The 22387-nt window shown below is 41.8% G+C and overlaps 1 protein-coding gene across 6 annotated transcripts in view; it reads right to left on the reverse strand.

Moving 5' to 3' along the window:
- Zhx3 (zinc fingers and homeoboxes 3) overlaps nucleotides 1-22387 on the reverse strand; it is a 109016-nt gene that overhangs the window by 76438 nt on the left and 10191 nt on the right. Inside the window, 1 exon segment of one of the 6 annotated variants that reach the window (NM_001047097.2) lies at nucleotides 21195-21361. The exons of the other annotated variants lie outside the window; for them this stretch is intronic. The gene's annotated coding sequence lies outside the window, so the exon portion shown is untranslated. 6 annotated transcript variants of the gene reach the window in all.

Below are 22387 nucleotides of genomic sequence, written 5' to 3' on the forward strand. Positions count from 1 at the left end.
TTCCTGAACTCTTCCTGTATTTTCCTTCTCTGTGCTTTCCACCTACCAAGAAGTAAAGAACAGTCTTTGCAACATACTGATAGCATGATGTCATGCATGCCAGATATGTGGAGTCTGACTGACAACCATGACTGACACCTTTGAAATTGTCTTAGTTACGGTTACTATTGCTGTGATGAAACATCACGACCAAAAGCAACTTGGAGAGGAAAAGGGTTATTTCACTCACAGTTCCATACAACTCATAGCTCATTGCCAAAAGCAGCAAGGGCAAGAATTCAAGCAAGCAGGAACCTAGAGGCAGGAGCTGATGCAGAAGCATGGAGGAGGGTGTTGCTTATGGACTTGCTATCATGGTTTGCTCAGCCTGCTTTCTTATGAACCCAGGACCACCACCCCAGGGATAGCACTGCTCATCATGGTCTGGGCCTTCCCCCATCAAACACTAATTAAGAAAACACCATCCAGCTGGATCTTATAGAGGCCTTTTCTCAATTGAGGCTCCCTCCACCCCTGATAACTCTAGGTTGTGTCAAGTTGACATAGGGCTAGCCATCACAGAACTATAAGCCAAAATAAGTCCTTCTTCCATTAACTTATCTCTGTCAGACATGTTGTTTCTGTTTCTCTCTCTCTCTCTCTCTCTCTCTCTCTCTCTCTCTCACACACACACACACACACACACACACACACACACAAACACACAGTTCAACCCAACTGGATAATGTATATGGTAATACTATTTTCTTTCTAATGTGTATATCAGACACTTCCCATGTTGTTGAGTATTTTTACTATGCTTTTCTGGTTAAACATTTTTATGTGATTATTATCATCCACACATTTCTGTAGGACAAATTACTAATCCTGTGGAAGAGCTGGAGGAAGGATTGAGGGATCTGAAGATGATAGGGACTCCAACAGAGTCAAGTGATCTGGACCCTTAAGGGCTCCCAGAGACTGAACCACTAACCAAAGTGCAGACAGGGGCTGGACCTCGACCCCTGCACATGTGTAGCAGATGTGAAGCTTGGTCTTCATGTGGGTTCCCACCAACTGGCACAGAGGCTGTCCCTGAATCTGTTGCTCCTCGTGGATACCGTTCCCTTAACTGGGCTGCCTTGTCTGGCCTCAGTGGGAAAGGATGTGCTTAGCTCTAAAGACTTGATGTGCCAGGGTGACAGAATGATGCTTGGCTAATGATGCTGCTGAGTGAGAAAATGCCCCATACATTATATCTGCCATTGCAATGTTTTCTTAGCTTACATTCTTTATTCAATTTTGTTAGTTTGTTTAGATATATCCTAATTAAACATTATTACTAAGATGGCTATTCTTGATTGTCAACTTGAGTATATCTAGAATTAATTAAAACCCAAAAATGGAATGTCCACTAAGAAGGATATTTGTTTAATTTGAAGTAGGGAAAACCCACTTGTAGTCAAGATCTTTAAAGTAGAATACATGCCTTTAATCCAGATCTTTTGAGCTTGGATAGCCTCCTCTTACCTGGGCCACACCTTCTGCTGGGAGCCTATAGAAGGACATGGAAGAAGGAAGGTTTTGCTCTTTGCCTGTTTGTTCTCAGCTCAACAGCAAGTTCATAAGACACACTGGCATTAGCCTGTCTTTGGGATTCCAGCATATACTGAAGACCAGCTGAGATTTCCAGCCTCATAGACTGAACAACTACTGGATTCTTGGACTTTCAATTCAGAGACAGCCATTGTTGAATTAGCTGGATCACAACCTGTAAATCATCCTAATATTCCCTAATTCTAATAAATCTAATCTATATTACCTTATATAATTTTTGCATATAAATTACTGTTTTCATCAAGATTGTTATCCTAGGATAGAGCTCAAGAATTTGACATTTCTTGGGTAAAGCATTTCTAAGAACATTTTAAGACCCATCTGACCGAGATACATTGTGCCACTTTGCATCCTACCAGGAGTAAGTCTTCTCTCTCTTGGCTGCATGCAGTGTCCTAGAATCTGTATGCCACAGCCCTCATCCATTCCCTACCATAACATCCACACCCATACACACAAACATGATTTGCTAATTTGATACAAGAAAACAGTATCTAACAGCTTCAAATGCATTTTTTTATTAACAGAATGGAATTGTTTTCCATTTTGGTTAAATCAGCCACTGCTCCCCCTTTTGTGGTTAGTATGCTAAATTCCTTGGACACTTTTCAGAGATAATCAGAAAGTGTCAGGAATACTTGGTTCAGCATATGCACATGTGTATACAGGTGTCTGCCCAAAAGTTCATGAATAAGGCCAGAGGTGGACATCTGGAGAGTTCTATCACTCGCCACATTATGTTTTAAGACAAAGCCTATCTCTGAACCTGGTGGTTACTGTTTTTCAGTTTAACTGGCTGGCCTTGGTATCCATCTGTTTCTCTACCAACAACATGCCAGCTTTGTGGTTACTGACACATGCCATCCCCAAACTTTCTATGTGGATACTAGGGGTCTAATTAACTCATGCTGCATAGCAAGTACCTTACCAACTATCTCTCCAAATCCCTCTTCCGTCTCTTAAAACGGCCTATGTAAAATACGAATTTTAAGAATAGATATTATAAAATATAAAAGAATTCTATAGTGGCACACTATAACAGGAAAACATTACCATAACAGAGTGATGACAAGATATTTTTAAAAATTAAAAACCCATCAAGATCATGTAGAAAAAAAAGGTCAATCTGAATCAAGCAAAAAGAAAGGACCTCCAAGAATGCGTGTTTACCCACAGAACCCTGGGGTTCTAAATTCACACAGTAGAGGCTAATGTGGAAGTAAAAGGGAGACAGGGCTTGCCAAGAAAAAAAGGTCTGAGGAGCAGCTGCATCCTCTAATGTTCTCAGAAGGACAAAGCTAGTAGAAGAGCTCTCTACAATGAAGGAGGACATTAGCTGGGGAGACCACCCACATAGGTGCTAGGACTACAGAGTGAAGAAATAGCAGGGCAAGGACACACCACACAGACCCACACGCGCACACACACACAGCAGCTGGTTTTGAACCTAGCACTTCTTAGGACAAGGGTACCTGTAGCTTGAATCCACTTCTGTACTCCCTGCCACCACCCCCACCCCCCCTCGAGCTGAGGGCCAAACCCAGGGCCTTGTGCTTGCTAGGCAAGCGCTCTACCACTGAGCTAAATCCCCAACCCCTTGAATCCACTTCTGAAAGAATAGTAATTCCCACTTGATTTAAGAGAACCCAGTTTGGCTACCATTCTGATCACACAAGCAAAATCACCCAGGAGCTTCTTTAAAACATCAATTATCTACACTCCACAATTCAACTGAGCCAGTATTGACAAGAGTGGGCCCAGATTCATATATTTAAAAGCTCTCCAGAAAATTCAGTGCAGTCCTAATTTGAAAATTGCTTATTTGTCTCTGCTCCTTCCTGTTCCAGAGACACCCACATCTTCCCATGCAGTGCCAGTCCCATCCCTAAGACATGATGGTGAAGATCAGAGTGAACACATTTGGTCTTATTGGGTACCAGGGCTTCCTTCAACTCTGGCAAGCAGATCAATGACGTATCCATTGATCTCAAATGCATAGTCTACAAGCTCCAGTATGACTCTACCCATGGCTAGTTCCATAGCAGAATCAAGGCTGAGAAAGGAGAGCTTGTCATTTCCAAAGGCTGTCACCATCTTCCAGCAGTGAGATCTTGCCAACATCAAGTGGGGTGATGCTGGTGCTCAGTTTGTTGTGGAGTCTACTGGTGTCTTCACCATCATGGAGAAGGCCTAGCCAACTTGAAGGGCTGGGCTAAGAAGCTCACCATCTCTGCCTCTTCTGCTGATGCTTCCGTGTTTGTGAAGGATATGAGCCATAAGAAGTATGACAACTCACTCAAGATTGTTAGCAATGTTTCCTGTACTATCAACCACTTACCCCCACCCCCTCCAGCCAAGGTCATTCATGACAACTTCTGCATTATGGAAAGACTCATTTCGACAATCTATGCCATCACTACCACCCAGAAAACTATGGATTGCCCCTCTGGGAAGCCATAGCATGATGACCATAGGGCTGCCCAGATCATCACCCCTGAATCCACTGGTGCTGCCAAGGTGTGGGTAAGGTCTTCCCAAGCTGAACAGGAAGCTCACTGACTTTGTCTTCCGTGCTCCTACTCCAATGTATCTGTCATGAATCTGACATGCTACCTGAAGAAAGCCAAGTATGATGACATCAAGAATGTGACGAAGCAGTCAAAGGGCCCACTAAAGGGCATCCTTGGCTATACTAAAGACAAGGTTGCCTCCTCCCTTTGATGTCGGCACTGGAATTGTTCTCAATGACAACTTTGTAAAGTTCATTTCCTGGTATGATAATGGCTATAGCTACAGCAACAGGGTAGTGGTCCTCATGACCTACAGGGCCTCTAAGGAGTAAGAAGCCCTGGGACACCTGCCCCAGCAAGAATGTGAGAAGAAGAAAAAAGCCCTCAGTTACTGAAAAGTCCCTGTCCCAACTCAGCCCCCAATAATGAGCATCTCCCTTTACGGTTTCCATCCCAGATCCCCAGGAGGAGGGAGATGGGACTTAGGGAGCCCTACTCTCTTAAATCCCATCAATAGTCTTTACAACGCCTCCCTCCAAAAAGCAAATTACTTATCTGGATCCTCTTTTAAAAATGTTAACAGAAACCAAACTAACAATCATGCACTGAGGAAACCAATATATTAAAGTGAGGGCTGTGGGGTTGGGGATTTGGCTCAGTGGCAGAGTGCTTGCCTAGGAAGCGCAAGGCCCTGGGTTCGGTCCCCAGCTCCAAAAAAAAGAACCAAAAAAAAATAAATAAATAAAATAAAGTGAGGGCTGTGCGCTCAGTTGGTACAGTGCTTGCTTAGCATGCACAGGCCTTAGATTGAACACCAGGACTACATCACACTGGAGATGGTGACGTCAGCATGCCTGTGATCCTTGCGCTTGAGAATAGATGAAGGAGTATCAGAAACTCAAGGTCATTCTTGGCCACATAATGAGTTCAAGGCCAGCCTAGGCTATAAGAGATGGAAATGGGATGGGGCTTTGGGTTCAAGTAAGAGGGAACAAAGAAAGACACTAACACACTTGACTTAGGTTTCCAAAAAGGACCTCTCTGGATGAAGTGTCAAACGGATAGCAGCAGAGCCCGAATATGAACAGAAAAAGAAAGCAAATGGCTGGTGCAGAGCTCTGCCTTAGTGCCCACAGTAGGCTGCTGGCAATGGAGAGGGTTCTCTGCGTCCTGGAAGCAAAAGGCATCGGCAGACTTCTGATGAGCTACACATAAGGAACAGCTTTAATTACTAAATCCAGGATAGTACTGTTTTATCAAAATGGAGATTATAGGACAGTTCTGAAGTCATCAAAGAAATGCCCAGAAACTTTACAGTGCTTTTGTTCAGGATTAATTTTTTAGATTCTGAAAGTATCAAAGGCAATCATATATTTCTCTTCTCACCCTTCCTGCCAAGTAGAAATCTTCAGCACATAGTTTTATGTATATTTAACACAGAGTAATGCCCCAGATGTCTACTAGGCCTTTCACATCTAATGAGGTTCAGATATCAGGTATAACCTAGAATCCTAAGTCCATTCATACAGTAAGGTGGGGCCAGTGAAGGTACTTAAAATAATAATTAGGCAACAGCTCATGGCTACTTTTCACTATCATTTCCTAAGATTACTCTAGTAGTGAGAGTTGGTGTAAGTGCACAAAAATGTGAATGAATGCATATCAAAAGACCTATCACAGCTCCCTGACGTCCCATCTGGTTGTGTGGCCATGTGTACACACACTCACGGAACAGTGGTTCTCTGTGTCCTGGGAATGACGTGCCTGTCTTCTGCATCTCCCCAGTTCTGTAGAGATCCGCAGAGTTTATAATGCAGGGAGTCAGCCCTCCACTATAGCATCGAGACTACTCACCACAAAGGGCAAAGGTAAGTCCCTCTTCCAGGAAGCCTAATCAATGAACAGTAACAAAACAAAGCTACGAGCCAGGGGCAAACATGAAGACTCACAATCTCCAATTCTAATGTAGTCTATTTACACACAGCTTCTCTTAGCAATAGTAAATAAAAAAATCACCTTAAAAGTCTTTGGAGGACAAAGAGTTAGGAAAAAAGGTCAAAGTAGGAAGCTATGGATATGGTAAGTATATGTTTGGGTATTATATGCATAACTTTAAAAGAAAATGTAATACAATTTAGTTTCCCAATAGCAGTAAAGGTTGTATTTCATATTCCAACTACAAAATATAAAATGCTTATTGTGTAATGATTTTTAAAAACATACAGCTATTAACCAAATAATTAATTTAAGCACTGCATTTGATATTGACAAGGCACTGAGCAGCATGCTTTACTAGACTCTCTCTCAGGTCACAGACTGGTCTGTGTTCATCTATGCGGTTCCAGTTACTCGGTTCTCACTTTACATGCCAGCAATTCCCAAAGCCAGCTTCCTGTCACCACAGGCCACCGGCATACTGCACACTGGCTCTTGGATAACCCATTTCCTCTGGAGCTCTGCTGTGCCAAACCAGAACCATGTTCTTCCTCAGGACTGATCCATCTCCCATTGCCCCCTGGATGTACAAGCCACAACCAAGCCCGTCTTCCACTACCTCCATTGCCCACTCGTATTCAGTACCTAGTAGTCTCCCGTCCTGACATTTTCTCTAACGTGCTGACTATTGTTACATCTGTGCCAAGAAACGGCTCTTCTCAACAAGACTGCAGTTTTCAAACTCTCTGCATTCTGTTCTCTACACGAGAGGAAGAGAGAGGCCCTCAGTCGTTAGGAAATCCCTGCCCCACTCAGCCCCCAACACACTGAACATTGTTCTCAGTCTTTGTGCCTCAGATTCTCAGGAGGAGGGAAAGGCTTAGGAGCCTCACTCTTGTATATACCATCAATAAAGCTCACTGCTCTTCCCAAAAAAGAAGGAAGAAACTTACACAAGTATTTTTGAAATAATTGTACTCCACTTCTTACCAAACGAGTACAGTCAGGTGACCTACTCTTTGTTGTTATTGTTTTAATTCCACAATTAGGAATTAGGATGTCTGTGAGCGGGGTTGGGGATTTAGCTCAGTGGTAGAGCGCTTGCCTAGCAAGTGCAAGGCCCTGGGTTCGGTCCCCAGCTCCAAAAAAAAAAGGATGTCTGTGCGCTCACTTTGAAAAACAACACTGGAATGTTTATGTGACTGAAAAAACTGTAACTCGGTTGTTCCAGAACTGTTCCATTTTTAGTTTCTTGTGAGGGAAAGGCTTACCAATTTGTTTTGAAATATTGTAGTTTTCTTTGAATTATAAAAGTGTGACGAAGAGAACTGTGAGACGTTCACATATGAAAGATGACTTCAGTAATCTTTATATAAACTGTGTGTATGTACATAAAATGTAAAACCTCAAACTCAATTATGGAGTGCCTTTTAGATGTTGCACTTTCTATAAAGTTTTTGCATGCACATCATATATAATTGTTATTGAAATATTTATATACTATAGTCTTCCTTAATGGTATCTGGAGGTACTTTATCTTTTGTTATGGAAGTTAAAATATATATTTCCCTCAGAAATTAAGTTAAAAGTTTAAAGTATTGAGGCTGGAGAGATGGCTCAGTGGTTAAGGGCACTGACTGCTCTTCCAGAGGTCCTGAGTTCAATTCCCAGCAACCACATGGTGGCTCACAACCATCTGTAGTGGGATCTGATGCCCTCTTCTGGTGTGTCTGAAGACAGCGACAGTGTATGGTATGCATAAGATAAATATATAATTCTTTAAAAATATTAAAGTATTGAAATGTAAATAGTCAAGCATGGAGGTATGCAACTTTAGTCCCAGCGCTCAAAGGAGAGGCTGGCAGCTCTCTGTGAGTTCCAGGCAGCCTGCTGTATAGAATGAGTTCTAGGCCAGCCGGGTCACACAGTAAGACTCTGTCTCAAAACAACAACAAAACAACAAAGGGGAAATAATTAAATAAAATTGGCTAGTTATGAATCCCAGCTAACCAAATGAGTAGGTCTGGACAAAACATTTATTTTCCTAAGCTATTCTACTAAAACCTTGATCTTCTTTGTAGTTAAATACTCAGATTTTAAAGGAAATAATGCTAATATTAGTATCAGGGAACCCGACTCTTGGATGCTGCTATCACCAATACCTAAAAGGTTGCTGCCTAACCACAGACAAGGCGGCTCATCTGCCTAAGCCTTGGTTTCCTCATTTAAAGAGTAAAAGGGAGGAACTCACCCACTAACAAGATGATGCTGAATTTAGTAAGTAATCATCATCAAATTATTTTCCTGGGAGTCCTGCATCAATTTAGCACTTGAATAATTCTATCAAAGAAGACCAAAATGGTGCTGCAGTTGGATATGTGAACTCCAGCCTGTCCTCCTCTTGCTCTGGCCATCAGAAAGTCACAGTGTGAGCTTTTTCACTTGTAGAAGAGACAGCAGTGGTGCCTATCTCGGGGAGCTATTGAGGATTGTGGAAGATAATACTTACTAAGTGCATAGAAATCTACCTACCGCAGAGTAAAAGCTCACCCGTGAGCTATTGGTACAAGTTGTTATTAGCTAATAATTCAGTCCTTATGTTGATACAGGTAAGAAAAATTTACAATGGTGTCAATGTTCATAATGTTCTTTTTGCATATTTGTGAAGTCTTCTAAATTAAAAATGCAATAGTATAAAGACAAAAAGAAAGCAATAATTTCCATTACCCCAAATTAGCCACTTAAAACTGAAAACATTTAGAGACTGATGTTGTAAAGATTTACAGGTTGTAAATCTTGTATCCTATCCCTTCCTTTTGCATTCACTTGTGTGCTACTTTAGGGGTTTATTAATGATCACTACATGCTAAATTTCTTGGTATTTGTCTAGAAAACCTATTTCGCCTACACTCTGAAATGATAATTAGCTATCTAATGATAGTGCAGCCTGGACAGTCGCTTAAATACTCTGTCTGTAGTTCTTTCCTCCACAGAAGGGGTACATTAAAGTTACCTATGTCTCACTCTCTGTGTTCAGCACACTCTGAGATGTTCTCTAATGATCTTTGCCTCCTGATATTCATGCCCTTGGGTAACCTCCTCTGCTGCAATGTGGGCCAGTTTACTGACTCACCTCTAACAAGTACAGCAGATGTGCTGCAGCGTCCCTTCCAAAACCAGGTTATAAAGGGGCTCTGGTTTCCATCTTAGGTGTTTTCTCTCCCTCTTACATCATCGTCCTAGGGAAGCCAACATTAAGTCATTAGGCAACCTGGTAGGTGGATACTTCTGAAGAACTAAAGCTAGCAACAACAGCATTTAAATTCAAATTTAGAGCAAAGCAAACACTTTTATTTATTAAATTTCCATTTGACTCTAACTCTAGAGCCTGTTATTTATGGATTTGGGATCTCCATGATGATGACTTTTACACAGTGCCATCATCCCTTTGATCTAGAAAAGTGATTGGCCCACACTAGGTGCACACAGTTTAAACCATATGCTAGGTACAAATTAAGACAAAAAGCTCTGAAGATTTTCAAATTTTTCTGAAGACCAGCATGTAAAGGTTCATAGGCCTAAGAACACACAGAAGTAACTAGCCAACAAAGGATTAGTCTCATCTGGTTAGAAGAGTATTTGGAAAAACTACACTGACATAGGTACAGTTAACCATAGATACTATTTGGTTGTTTTGTTTTAAGGATAATTTTTAAAATTAAGTGTATGGGGGGTGTGCATGTTTAAGTAACGCTGCAAGATGGATAAAAGAGGATGTCTGAAGTTGTGGCAGTGTGAATAAAAATGGCACCATAGGCTCACAGACACTATTAGGAGGTGTGATCCTATTGGAGGAAATGTTCACTTCCAACAGGCTTTGAGGTTTCAGATGCCAAAGCCAGGCCCAGTGTCACTCTCTCTTCCTGCTGTCTGTGGATCCAGATGAAGAACTCTCAGTTACTTTTCCAGCACTATGTTGGCCTGCCTGCTGCCATGCTTTCACAGTGACAAAAATGGACTAAAGCCCAACTGTAAGCCAGCCCCAATTAAATGCTTTCCTTTCTAAGAGTTGCCAGAGTCATGGTGTCTATTCACAGCAGTAAAACTCTAATTAAGACAGATGTCCTGGAGCTGCCATTACAGGCAGTTATGAGCTGCCCAATGCGAGAGCTGGGAACCAGATTCAGGTCCTCTCCAAGAGTACTACTCACCCTTTAACCACCACTGACCTACGTCTCCCTCCCCTGCCAGTCCTACCTTTAGATTTTCTCCTCTGGTCCCCTTAGCCATGCCTAGATATTCTGCATCATTAGAAATGCTGAAAAATAGACCAGGAACATTTCAGCACTACAAATATGGATATTCTAAATATTCATAAAGCTCCTTTGAATTTTAAGGCTCTGTAATATTATTTGGGGAAACATATAGTGCAATATTTAATGATATTAAACTGAATAGACATGCATGTTTGGAAACATTTGGAAGAAATCAGAGCACTTTTTAGACATGTTAATATATCCTATAGAATATTCCTGAACAAATAACCATTTTTTATTAATCACTTTATTTGTTTACATTTTCAAATGACACCTCCCTTCCCAGTTACCCCTCCACAAAACCTCCCATCCTATGCCCCCTCTCCCCTTCCCTTTGCCTCTATGAAGGTGCTTCTCTTTTCTTTTTTTTTTTTTCTTTTTTTTTTTTTCCGGGGCTGGGGACCGAACCCAGGGCCTTGCGCTCGCTAGACAAGCGCTCTACCACTGAGCCAAATCCCCAACCCATGAAGGTGCTTCTCTATCCACTCCTGCCTCACTGCTCTAGCGTCCCCCTACGTTGGGGCATCAAGGGTCTCCCCTCCCACTGATGCCAGATAAGGCCATCCTCTGCTACATACGTATACATGGATCCCTCCAGGTATACTCTGGTTGGTGGTTTAGTCTCTGGGAGCTCTGGGGGATCCAGTTAGTTGATGTTGTTCTTCCTATGGGATTGCAAACTCCTTCAGCTCCTTCAGTCCTTCCCCTAGCTCTGCCATTAGAGTCCCCAGACTCAGTGATGGTTGGCTGTGAGTATATGCATCTATATTGGTCAGGTACTGGTAGAACCTCCTAGGGAACAGCCATACCAGGCTCCAGCAAGAGTGTAGAAGTTTGGTGTCTGTGGATGGGATGGATCCCTAGGTGGGGCGGTCTCTTTTACAATCATCACTACATCACTGATGAATAATAATCTGACTCCAATTGTGTTGTCCAGTGTTAAGTCCATGCATGCGTGGCTTTTAGCTCAATGTCAGTCCAATAGAGAATAAAGATACTCCTTGTTCCACTTCAAATCTGTAAGTGGCTGGTTATATCATGGTACTGAATACAGAATGTTGTCTCCCATTTTTTTTTACAAAGGTGGTCTCTGTCTCCCTTAGGTAACATGCTAAGGATATGATCATGCTGTGCCAATTCAGGGTTTGGATATGTCTACCAAATGTTCTAAAATTTGACTCTGTCCTTTCAACAGCCTAAACAACATCAGTTTAGATAATCTTAAACAATCCAATGAATTCATGAAACCTTTTTGCACCCCAGGTGCAAATACCACAGAGAAATGATTGTATCTTATTTATTCACTATACTCCAAGTACCCACCAGCAAGCTGACAAAAAAGAGATGACATTTAAAAATCCGAGTTAAAAAGACAAATAATTTTACTTGTGTGGGAATTTATCTCCATCCTAGTTGCAATTGTAACAAAAGATGACTACATATTAAAAAATAGTAAGTCCAAACATATTTTGAGCAACATTGGGCCAACATGAATCAAATAAGAGGTTTTCTTTCTTTTTTTTAAAATGTCTTCATTTTTATTTTTTATATACATTGGTATTTTGCTTGCATATATGCCTGTGTGAGGGTGTTGGATCCCCTGGAACTGGAGTTACAGACAGTTGTGAGCTGCCATGTGGACAGAATAGAACCCAGGTCCTCTGGAAGAGCAGCCAATGCACTTAACCACTGAGCCATCTCTCCAGCCCCAATAAGAGGTTTTCAAAATGACCCATTGGAAAAGAAAACACACCCATGTTTGACAAAGTTCTGTTATGGTTGTTTAAAACTCTGCTTAGTCTATAATCACATTAAATGTTATTAAAAGATCCTAAAAGTCCACTAAGTCCACAACTGGAAAGAGTGGGTATACATCAGCAGTTCTGATCTAGGAGTCTGAGATACCCTCAGCAAGGTAGTGAGACCCAATTTCAAACAAAAACAAACCTATATATCTACAAAGAAGTAACAAATGAGAATTGTTTGTTTTACTAAATTCTGATTTCATGCCAGGTACTGTATTTATTTGTTTGTTTATGAGACTGGGTTTCTCTGTGTAGCCCTGGCTGTCCTGAAACTCACTCTGTAGACTAGTTTAGCCTCAAATTCAGAGATCTTCTGCCTCCTGAGTGCTGGGACTAAAGGTGTGTGTCACCTCAAGTTTGGCTGGATATTGGTTGGCCATTCCCTCAGTCTCTGCTCCATCCCTTGTGCCTGCATTTCTTGTGATAGGACACGTTTGGGGTTGAAAGTTTTGTGGGGGGCTGGAGAGGTGGCTCAGTGGTTAAGAACACCGACTGTTCTTCCTGAGGTCCTGAGTTCAATTCCCAGCAACCGCATGGTGGTTCACAACCATCTGTAATGAGACCCGATGCCCTCTTCTGGTGTGTCTGAAGACAGCTACAGTGTACTTACATATAATAAATAAATCTTTAAAAAAAAAAGAAAAAGAAAAAAATGTTTTGTGGGTGGGTCTATCGCTCCTCTGGGGTTCCTGTCTACAGGAGGTTGCCTCTTCAGGTTCCACATCCCCAATGTAGTGAGTCACAGCTAAGATCATTCCCATTGATTCCTGGGTGCCTCCCTTATCCCAGGTCTCTGTCTCATCCTGGAGATGGCTCCTACCTCCTCATCCCATCAGTTGCAGATTTCCATTCATTTTCATGGCCATCTAGCCATCTCTCCTGTCCTTCCCCACACCTGATCCTGAACCCTTTTACCCTCCCCATCTCCTCCCCTTCCCAGTTCCCTTTCTCCACTACCTCTTATGATTATTGTATTCCCCCTTCTATGTAAGATTCAAGCTTCCTCACTTAGGCCTTCCTTCTTGTTTGGCTTCTTTAGGTCTGTTGAATGAAGCATGGTACCTGTATTTTATAGCTAATATCCACTTATCGTGCATGTCCTTTTGGGACTTAGTTACCTCACTCAGGAAGATAGTCTCAAGTCCCACAGGCAAGCAGCAATCTCTAACACTATTAACAATATTTTGTTGCCCTTGCAGAGAGGGGAATGTTGTTCCTTGGGGGGCTCCACCCAGCAGCTGACTCAAATATACAGACACCCACAGCCAAACAGTGGATGGATCCTGGAGACTCTTATGGAAGAATAGGAGGGAGGATTGTGGCCCCCAAAAAGGATAGGATCTTCACAGGAAGACCAACAGAGTGAAGTAACCTGGACCCTTGGGGCTCTCAGAGTCTGAACCACCAACCAAAGAGCATACACAGGCTGGACCTAGGCCTCCCCACTCATATGTAGATGTGCAGCTTGTCCTCCATGTGGATGTGGAACAACGGGAACAAAAGCAGCTGCCTGTATGTGGGATATGTTCTACTAGCTGGGTCGCCTCGTCTGGCCTTAGTGGGAGAAGTGCCAGGGGGTGGGGAAGGAACACCCAGGAGTCCCTTACCCACTCAAAGGAGAAGGGGAGAGGGAAGGATTATGGGAAGGGGGGGGCAGTGAGAGGGATGTAAAGTGAATAAGTAAAAAATTAAATTAAATTTTAAAAAGGTATGTCATCACCACCCAGTGTGAAGTACCTTTTTTGACAATAATATTTAAAGTACTGTTATCTAAGTTGGACAAAAAGAGAGAGAGGGTGAAAGGCCCTCTACCTTAGGTTACACAGCCTAAGGTTACAGTGGCAGGGGATGGACTTTTAAGCCAGGCTACTGCTCCTAATCACATGGTTACACTAACAAAGCCAACAGTTCTCTTATTATCAAATCTCCATGGTACTAGCAGGTCTAAGTGAACATGTAGAAAAATGGCTACAGATCACGATAAATATTACTTACTTTTTCCTTTCTCTAGTCTCCTCCACCACATTCTTTACCTAGAAGCTTTCCTCCTGGTTTCTACATCAACATCCTCTAAGGTGAAGTTGGAGAAACTGAGAACTACCTCACAAAGAATAATTCTCTACAGCAATTAGATAATCCATTAAACAAATCACAGTGAACTCTACAAAATGAGTAAATGTAATAAATAGTTCTCCATCTTAGAATAATTATTTTTTGAAATAATAAAATTTACTGATAGAGTTGGGGAAGTAACTCAATAGCAGACTTCTGGCTTAGACTGCAAAAGGTTCTCTGTTCCATCCCCAACACACACACACGCACACACACAGACACACACACACACAGACACACACACACACATACACACACACATGCACACACACATACACACACACGCACACACACAGACACAGACACACACACAGACACACACACAGACACACACACACAGACACACACATACATACACACACACATGCACACACACACACATGCACACACACACACAGGGAAGGGGAGAGAGGGAGAGGGAGGGGGAGGGGAAGGGGGAGAGGGAGGGAGAGGGAGAGAGAGAGAGAAGGGACATCGGTACTGTGCTCTAGGGTTAGAGGTCTTTTCAGTTCAGAAATGTTATTTCAGCAATGAATTCATTTTATAAAAATTCCAATAAAGTAAAAAATGCTGAATGTCATTAGAATTTCTTATGCTGTTTAAGTTACAGCACACTTTACAGGCAAAGATCTTAAGACTAACTGTTTAGACTAAGGATGGAGCTCAGTGGCATGTGTCTTGGCATATTCAAGGTCCTGGAATCAATTCCCAGTACCACATAAACAAAATTTTTGTCTTTTTGGTAACCTTCTGGTATATGAAAATATACTAACAACTAAAAACCAAGCAAACAAAAGACCCAATATGGATGGACGTTTTTATCGAATGTCTAAGTGACTAGCAGCTGGGAGAGGCTGATGTGGGACAGGAGCTGCTCTGCTACAATGCGGAGCCCAGTGAAGGTGAACAGTGGGCTGGGCAGCTCTTAAAGGCTGGTGAACAGCCTCACCTTGTTTTCTCTGCTTATCTAGTGAGCATCAAGAAGACTCTCCTGAGGGCATGATAGGAACTGCACAGCCAGCCACACATTGAGGATTTGCATTCACGAGTAGTTTCACCCCCAAACCCCACGTTGCTACACACAGTACGATCCAGGAGACACTACACTATCAGCCTAACGTTGGGAAGAATTTGTTACAAAGGTGTAATCTCGGGCTGTACTCGGACCTACTGAATCAGAGTCTGCACTGTAACTAAATTCTGAAAAGCACAGACTAAGGTATTATTACCAATTTGGAGGGAGGTTTCCACAATGTTCCTCCTTGGGATTTCCCTAAAGATGGGGATACTGATGAAGAGTTCGTTAAGCTTATCTAGTTTATCAAGCTAAACTAGAAGGAGACATTGTACACAAGCATTTTTTTAAATTACCGGGCTTGATAACAAGTACAAAGACATAAGCAGCCAGGGACGTCTCAACAAAATAAAATAACAATGCACACTTGAATGCATTTCTGTAAATTATACTACTTCTGGGAATCTGGCCATGTACCTTACAGAGTTTAATCGTCAGCAATGGCTACAGGCAATGAGGAGAGACAGGCATGGGGATGAAGAGAGTCCATCATGAGGAATGACGACTTAGAAGATAGTAAGGCGCAGAGGAGCAACATGGAGCTGTTGCACTGTTCACACATTTCAGGACGGTCTCGAGACATTTCCTTCTGCATATGTGTTTTTGAGCATCTGTTATGTGCTGGGCACTGTGCCCAGTGTGAGGATATAGAGATTCAAAACCAAACAGTTCTTTGATTTTCTGAAGGTTTCTGCTTAGAGAAACAAATGTGACTGCTGTTCTGGAAAATACAACTCTAGCCAATCAAAAGACCTGGCACTATCTGAGGAAGCCCCTTCTGTCTAGGCTCTAGCTTTGTACAGGACTGAACAGACAAAAGTACCTCAGCGTCCCAAGACTGGGAGGAATGGCCACAGCCCAGGGGACAGTGCAGGGGACTAGCAGGCCAAGGTTAATATTCGAGAGTTATAAGATAACTGGGGGCAGTATAATTACTTTGATATAAGATTTATTAAAAATTATCACATTTAATTGAGCTCAGAACATATTTGAACTTAACCATATCTCAGATTATCAGCAAGACTGTGGATGCAAATGCCAATGATGTTAAATTTCCTTATAGAAATCATTTTTAAAATGTAAGACTTTATAAAACTCCATGTTAACATTTTAGGCAGCCATTTTGCTTACAGACTTAGCTAGAATCCTGCTACTCCCAGCTACCCTTTCCACAACCATTGCATCGTCTGTTCCTTGACAACTTCAGTTACTCATCCCACTCAGCAAATCCTAAGGAAACGTAGATCTCTTCCCACTCTCAGAGAGAAAGGGTTGATCTAAACGCTTGTAGAGAAAGACAGGATGTTCAACAAAACAAGTTGTTTTCAGGAGAAGATTATGAATAACGTTTAAAAAAGCCCAATAAGTAAAAAGGTGGTTAAGCAAACTATAAGCCATTGTAACTAAGTTTGCAGGTTTCACAGAACCATGGCACTGCAAAGATAACTGACAAATGCCGCACTGTACAATTCCACCCATGGAAAAATTATACATATGAGGAAAAACTAGGAAAAAGGAAAAATATAAAGTTATTTTCAAGCATGTTAGGGTGCTTTCTTTTTATTTGAAATGTATTTTACGAGGAGCTAGAAAGATGATTCAGTGGATGAACACTTGATGCCCTTGCGGAGGACCCAAGTGCTGCTCCAGGACCCACACCCATCTAGAACTGGAAATCCAGGGGATCGGAGTCCCTCTTCTGACCTTCAAGGGCACAAGACATACACAAAATATACACATAAAATAAAATAAATCTGGGGTTGGGGATTTAGCTCAGTGGTAGAGCGCTTGCCTAGGAAGCCCAAGGCCCTGGGTTTGGTCCCCAGCTCCGAAAAAAAGAACCAAAAAATAAATAAATAAATATATAAATAAATAAATAAATCTGAAGAGTTATCATTTTTTTTTGATGAGAGTGACAGTGATTTTAACTCAAGTCCTCATGCTTGCCACCAGTCTTACTCTCTTAGCCATCTTCCCAGAATGCTATCTAAAATTTCCATGTCACTATTGATTTTCTTTTTTAACATTTGTGTACTTTTATTGTATGGGTATGGTTTTTCCCGCATGTGTACTTGTGTACTCCATGTGTACAGCAGGAGGTGCTCTGGGACTGGAGTTAGAGTGTGGTGAGTTAGCCACCATGTGTGCACTGGGAACTAAACCTGAGTCCTGTGCAAGAGCAGCAAATACTCCTAACCACTGAGCCATCTCCCCAGCCCCAACGATGACTTTCAATAAATACTTTTTATAATAAAAAGTTTCAGGAACCAAAATAAGTATAACCCATTACTGAGTATAATAATTTTTACACTAATAAGAAATAAAATAGGTGATGTAACTGATCTTAATGTTTGATTGGATCTTTATCCTTTACAAAGCTCTTTAAATGGGCTGGAGAGGTTGTTAGGCAGTTAAGAGCACTGGCTGCTCTTCCTGAGGACCCAGGTGCTATTCCCAGCACCCACATGGCAGCTCACAATTGTCTAACTCCAGTTTCAGGGGATCTGATGCCCTCTTCTGGCCTCCTTGAGCACTGCATGAATGTAGTGCACAGACAGACTTGCAGGCAAAGCACCCATACACATAAACATTTTTTAATCAAATACATATTTTAAGGCTCTTTATAAGCAAGTAAAAATTAAAAAATAATGATATTCATGTATAAGAAGAAGAATACAACTAAGGAGAGAGAGGGGGAGCTGGAGAAGGGGCAGAGAGAGAGAGAAAGAGAGAAAAAATAACATTTGTGAGAAGGCTTTGTTCAGCAACTACCCATGAACTCTGGGTAAAAGCAAAACTAAATTTCTGGATTCTATTTTGCTTTTTGCTTTTCACCTTATTTGATCTTGCTTAACTTCACTCATGCCAAGTTAGTTTTTTTTCCTCTTCTTTTCCCTTGCCCACATGTTAACAGATTTAAAGGGAAAAGGACACAGCAACTCTCTTATAGTCCCCTGATCCCAGCAATGCCATGAAATAGAGCTTTCTGGGATGGGGTACACACCACCCATCACCACCAAGATCATAAGGACTGGCTGAGACTCAGGGCTCAAGCTCTCCACATTTGTAACAAAGAAAAAAGCATACCCTAAAATATGAAGTCATGAGAACGCTCATGGTAATGCTCAAGAAATGCTCATCTCACCCGTTCATCCCACTACCTACCTTACACACACGTGTTCTCCCCAAAGTAAAACTGTATGAGCTCTTATATCTCATGTGACTCACATGTCTTCTCTATCCCACTCTCTAACCTACTCAGGCCAGGCTGTGGGGATCAGAACAATAGGCCCCATGCCCTCTGACCCCATCGATTGCTAATGCTAAGTCCCAGGAAAAGGCCACGAGAAGGAGGTAAGGGATGAGGAAAGGGGTTAAGCTAGGGGAATTCACTGGACTTGGTCTGGTTATAGCCCTTATCCAAAAGTGTAGGATCCTTTCAAATATCTTCCTCCAAATAAAAATCTCTTTTGGATTCTTATGGGCACTTTCATCTAACAGTCCTTTGCAGGTAGCTCTTCCATTACCATACCTTAGAGTTAGTACAATAATCCTATGATTTCCTCTACAGCCAACCTACGTTTCTTTATGCAACCTCTCCTGGAATTGTCCTGAGTTGAGAATGTCAACTTTTCTTTTCAAGATTCCAATAAAATCCTATGCATACATGCCATTTGGTGTCAGGGAAAGGAAACACTTTGCCTGGTTTGACTTTAGCTCTCTACAGTCCATCAGATTTTGACTGGTTTAAGACAAGCTTATGAAGCCTGGAGTGACTCTAGACTCTCAGGACTGAGAAACAGAGGTTTGACCTCTTTTTACTGGGTTTAAAGACATAGCACACCAAGGGCCTCCACTCTCTGTCAGCTTTGACCATGTGCGTGCTGTTCCTCTAGATGTCTTGGTGAGGTGACAAGAGTCAGGCAATTCTTTTTAAAATCCCATTCCAATTATGGAGACCAGAAAGCTGGTATGGTAACCTCTGTATGAAGCACAAGAAAAGGAAGGTGAACAAAGAAAGGTGTTGACAAGGTAGTGGGGAGGCAGATGGAGTGCTTGTTGCCTGTGAACAACACTGCAGTCTCAAACTTTCTAAGCCTCTATTTTTTTTTTTTTACTAAAATGAGGTAAGTAACATTATACCTGAATGATATTATTATTAACTCAGGGATACTGCATAGCACTAGTAATATCTGTAACAAACTGGTTTTTGTCATCAGAGTCAAGTGATGTGTGTAAATGAGTTCTAGTTAGAAATCAAATTCCACATAGCTTTACCCTTCTCCTCCCAAATTTAAAACACTTATTTTCTTTTAAAGGTAATTATATATTACAATATTACAAAATGTAACAAAACACAACAGGGTACTTGCCAGTTAAAACTTCTGAGATAAAAATAGTTCTGGTTTCTCCAAAAAAAAGAACCAAAAAAAAAAAAAAATAGTTCTGGCCAGCAAGATGGCTGAACAGATAAAGACACTTGTCCCAAGTCTGATGACTTGAATTCTATCCCCAGATCCCCCATTCAGAAAGGAAAGAATCAACTCCTCCAGATTATTCCCAGGCCTACACACACACACACACACACACACACACACACACACACACACACACACACTCACTCACTCACACACACACACCACACACACAGACACACACACACAGACACACACACACACACACACACACACAATGTAATTAAAAAGTATTCTCGGGGGCTGGAGAGATGGCTCAGCGGTTAAGAGCACCGACTGCTCTTCCAGAGGTCCTGAGTTCAAATCCCAGCAACCACATGGTGGCTCACAACCATCTGTAATGGGATCCGATGCCCTCTTCTGGTGTATCTGAAGACAGCTACAGTGTACTTGTATATGATAAATAAATAAATCTTTAAAAAAAAAAAGTATTCTCGTTGGGGATTTGGCTCAGTGGTAGAGCACTTGCCTAGCAAGCGCAAGGCTCTGGGTTTGGTCCCCAGCCCCCCCCAAAAAAAGTATTCTCTAAGTAAACACTTGGGACTGACAGGAGTTCCATGAGGGTGGAACTGATTGAGAGTGGAAAAATCTATGGAATTTTTGGGACACCTTTCTAGGATTTTTAGGATTACCATGTACAGGATAAGAAGGAATGTTGCATCTGAAGAGACTAGGGATTCAGAGTGTGAGGAGACTTGAGGGTAGAAGATACAGCTTTAAGTAACCAAAGGGCTGCAGATGTTTGAAAGACTTGCTAGGCAATGTAGATGAATCAAAGTTCCTGAGGTAGAGACTGGTTTCCTTTAAGAAAAATATTCTTGAGCTAACAGAGGTCTCTACATAAAAGGAACTCTCAGCATACTACCAGCCATACTAGAAAACTCTCTGCTCACTTCCTGAGTGTCTATAATCCTAATGTCTAGTGTAGACAAAAGAAAGAAATGTAAGTGGTAATAATAGAGCATGTGCCAACATTTCTCATCAGCATAACAACAAACACGCAAGAGAGAAGGATTGCTCTGAGTTAGCCCACTATGTTATTTACAGATGGAGTCTTACTCCATTTGAGAGTTATTTTAGCAGCCATGGAAATAAAAAATTAAAATCAAGCCAAAATGCAGGCTGCTGCATCATTTTGAGGAAGGATGCTAAGGATGCTTTCTGCTCTGTTTAGGAAGCTAGACATTAAATATATGTTTATAGCCTAAAAATTGTAGCTACTAGGAAGAAAGTGATTCAATGTTGGATTTTCTTTGTTCTACCTGTGAAAAAAGATGAGTGGCTTTAGAAGTGAAAGACAAAAAGGGAGGGGTTCAGAAGAGTAGAAAGACATGAGAATCCGGTGACATTAGCCAACCACGCCTACTGACCTTGCAAATCTTGGGTCTGAACACTAAATGACAGGGCACCGGCTCTGCTCATCTCCTCTCTTTCCCTCTCCACAATGAGCGGCGGGTTGGCAGGAGACAAGGACAGAAAAGGAAGAAGCTCATCTTTCATCCAGCCTGTTCGCTGCTTTCCACAGCTAACACAATTCAGCACAGAACATTAGTGCCCATCACCATGGAGGCAATTGTAACGTCAACCCCAGAACTGTGAAATCACAAAATACAAGGCCATACAAAAGGTTCTGGAGCAAGAGCAAGACAGCAGAGGTACCAGTAAGAAACAATCTTTACAAGTTCTTTTGAAACAACTAAAGATTTTTAAGTCTTTTTGCTCCTTTCATAATACGAAGACAATTTCTGATTATCCCAAATTAAACTAATGTCTTCTGTTGACAGAAGACATTATATCCAAACTCCAGCCTTCAGGCTCCGTGAGAAATGAATGGTCTATCAAAGGCCATGCAGTTAGGAACAGACACCTTCATAATGAAGTATGGCTTTCACCTAAATGGAGAAAGCAATCTTTGGCCTAGATCATGAAATATTTTGTTGTAAATCCTATCTTTCATGCACTGTTAACTGTGCAGACAAACAAGTAAACACAGTGCTAACTGCTACTATAGGTATCCAGTTTATGATCCATGAAAACTGAAAACGAGGGAGTGGTGTTTAACATGGCCAGAGGGTCAGGACAAGCTTCAGAGGGGCACCTGAGACAAGCTGGGAAGGCCTAATGAAGAAACAGAAGGTTCATTTTGTAGCAAAGGAAAACAGGAAATCCAGAAAATTCAGGTTTAGAAGTATCAAGAATGCCTTCATTTCAGGACTTGTCTGAGAACTTGGGACCTGGAAGAGGTCACAGACCTGAAGGCCAAAAACTAGAAGCATTAAAGGGTAAAGCAGCTCCAGGCTGGAACCACTTACAGTGTGAAGCCAGGCAAGAGTGAATGACCTGGACTAAGCAAACCACAAAGGTGGTGCCTGAAACATTTCAGGAGTTACAGAGCTGGAGCCCAGAGGTCTGAATCACAGGAGGAAAGGAAGCAGAGGCCGTGGATAAGGATACCCACAGGAAGCTTGGCTTAGAACAGACTGAGCCAACAGGAAGCCTAGGATCAAATTTTATTTTCTAGCCATGACCACTGATTTGAGCTCCAGACTGGCCCTTTTGAATT

This window comes from Rattus norvegicus, chromosome 3 (assembly GCF_021556685.1).
Source record: "Rattus norvegicus strain SHRSP/BbbUtx chromosome 3, alternate assembly SHRSP_T2T, whole genome shotgun sequence".
NCBI classification, from domain to species: Eukaryota; Metazoa; Chordata; class Mammalia; order Rodentia; family Muridae; genus Rattus; species Rattus norvegicus.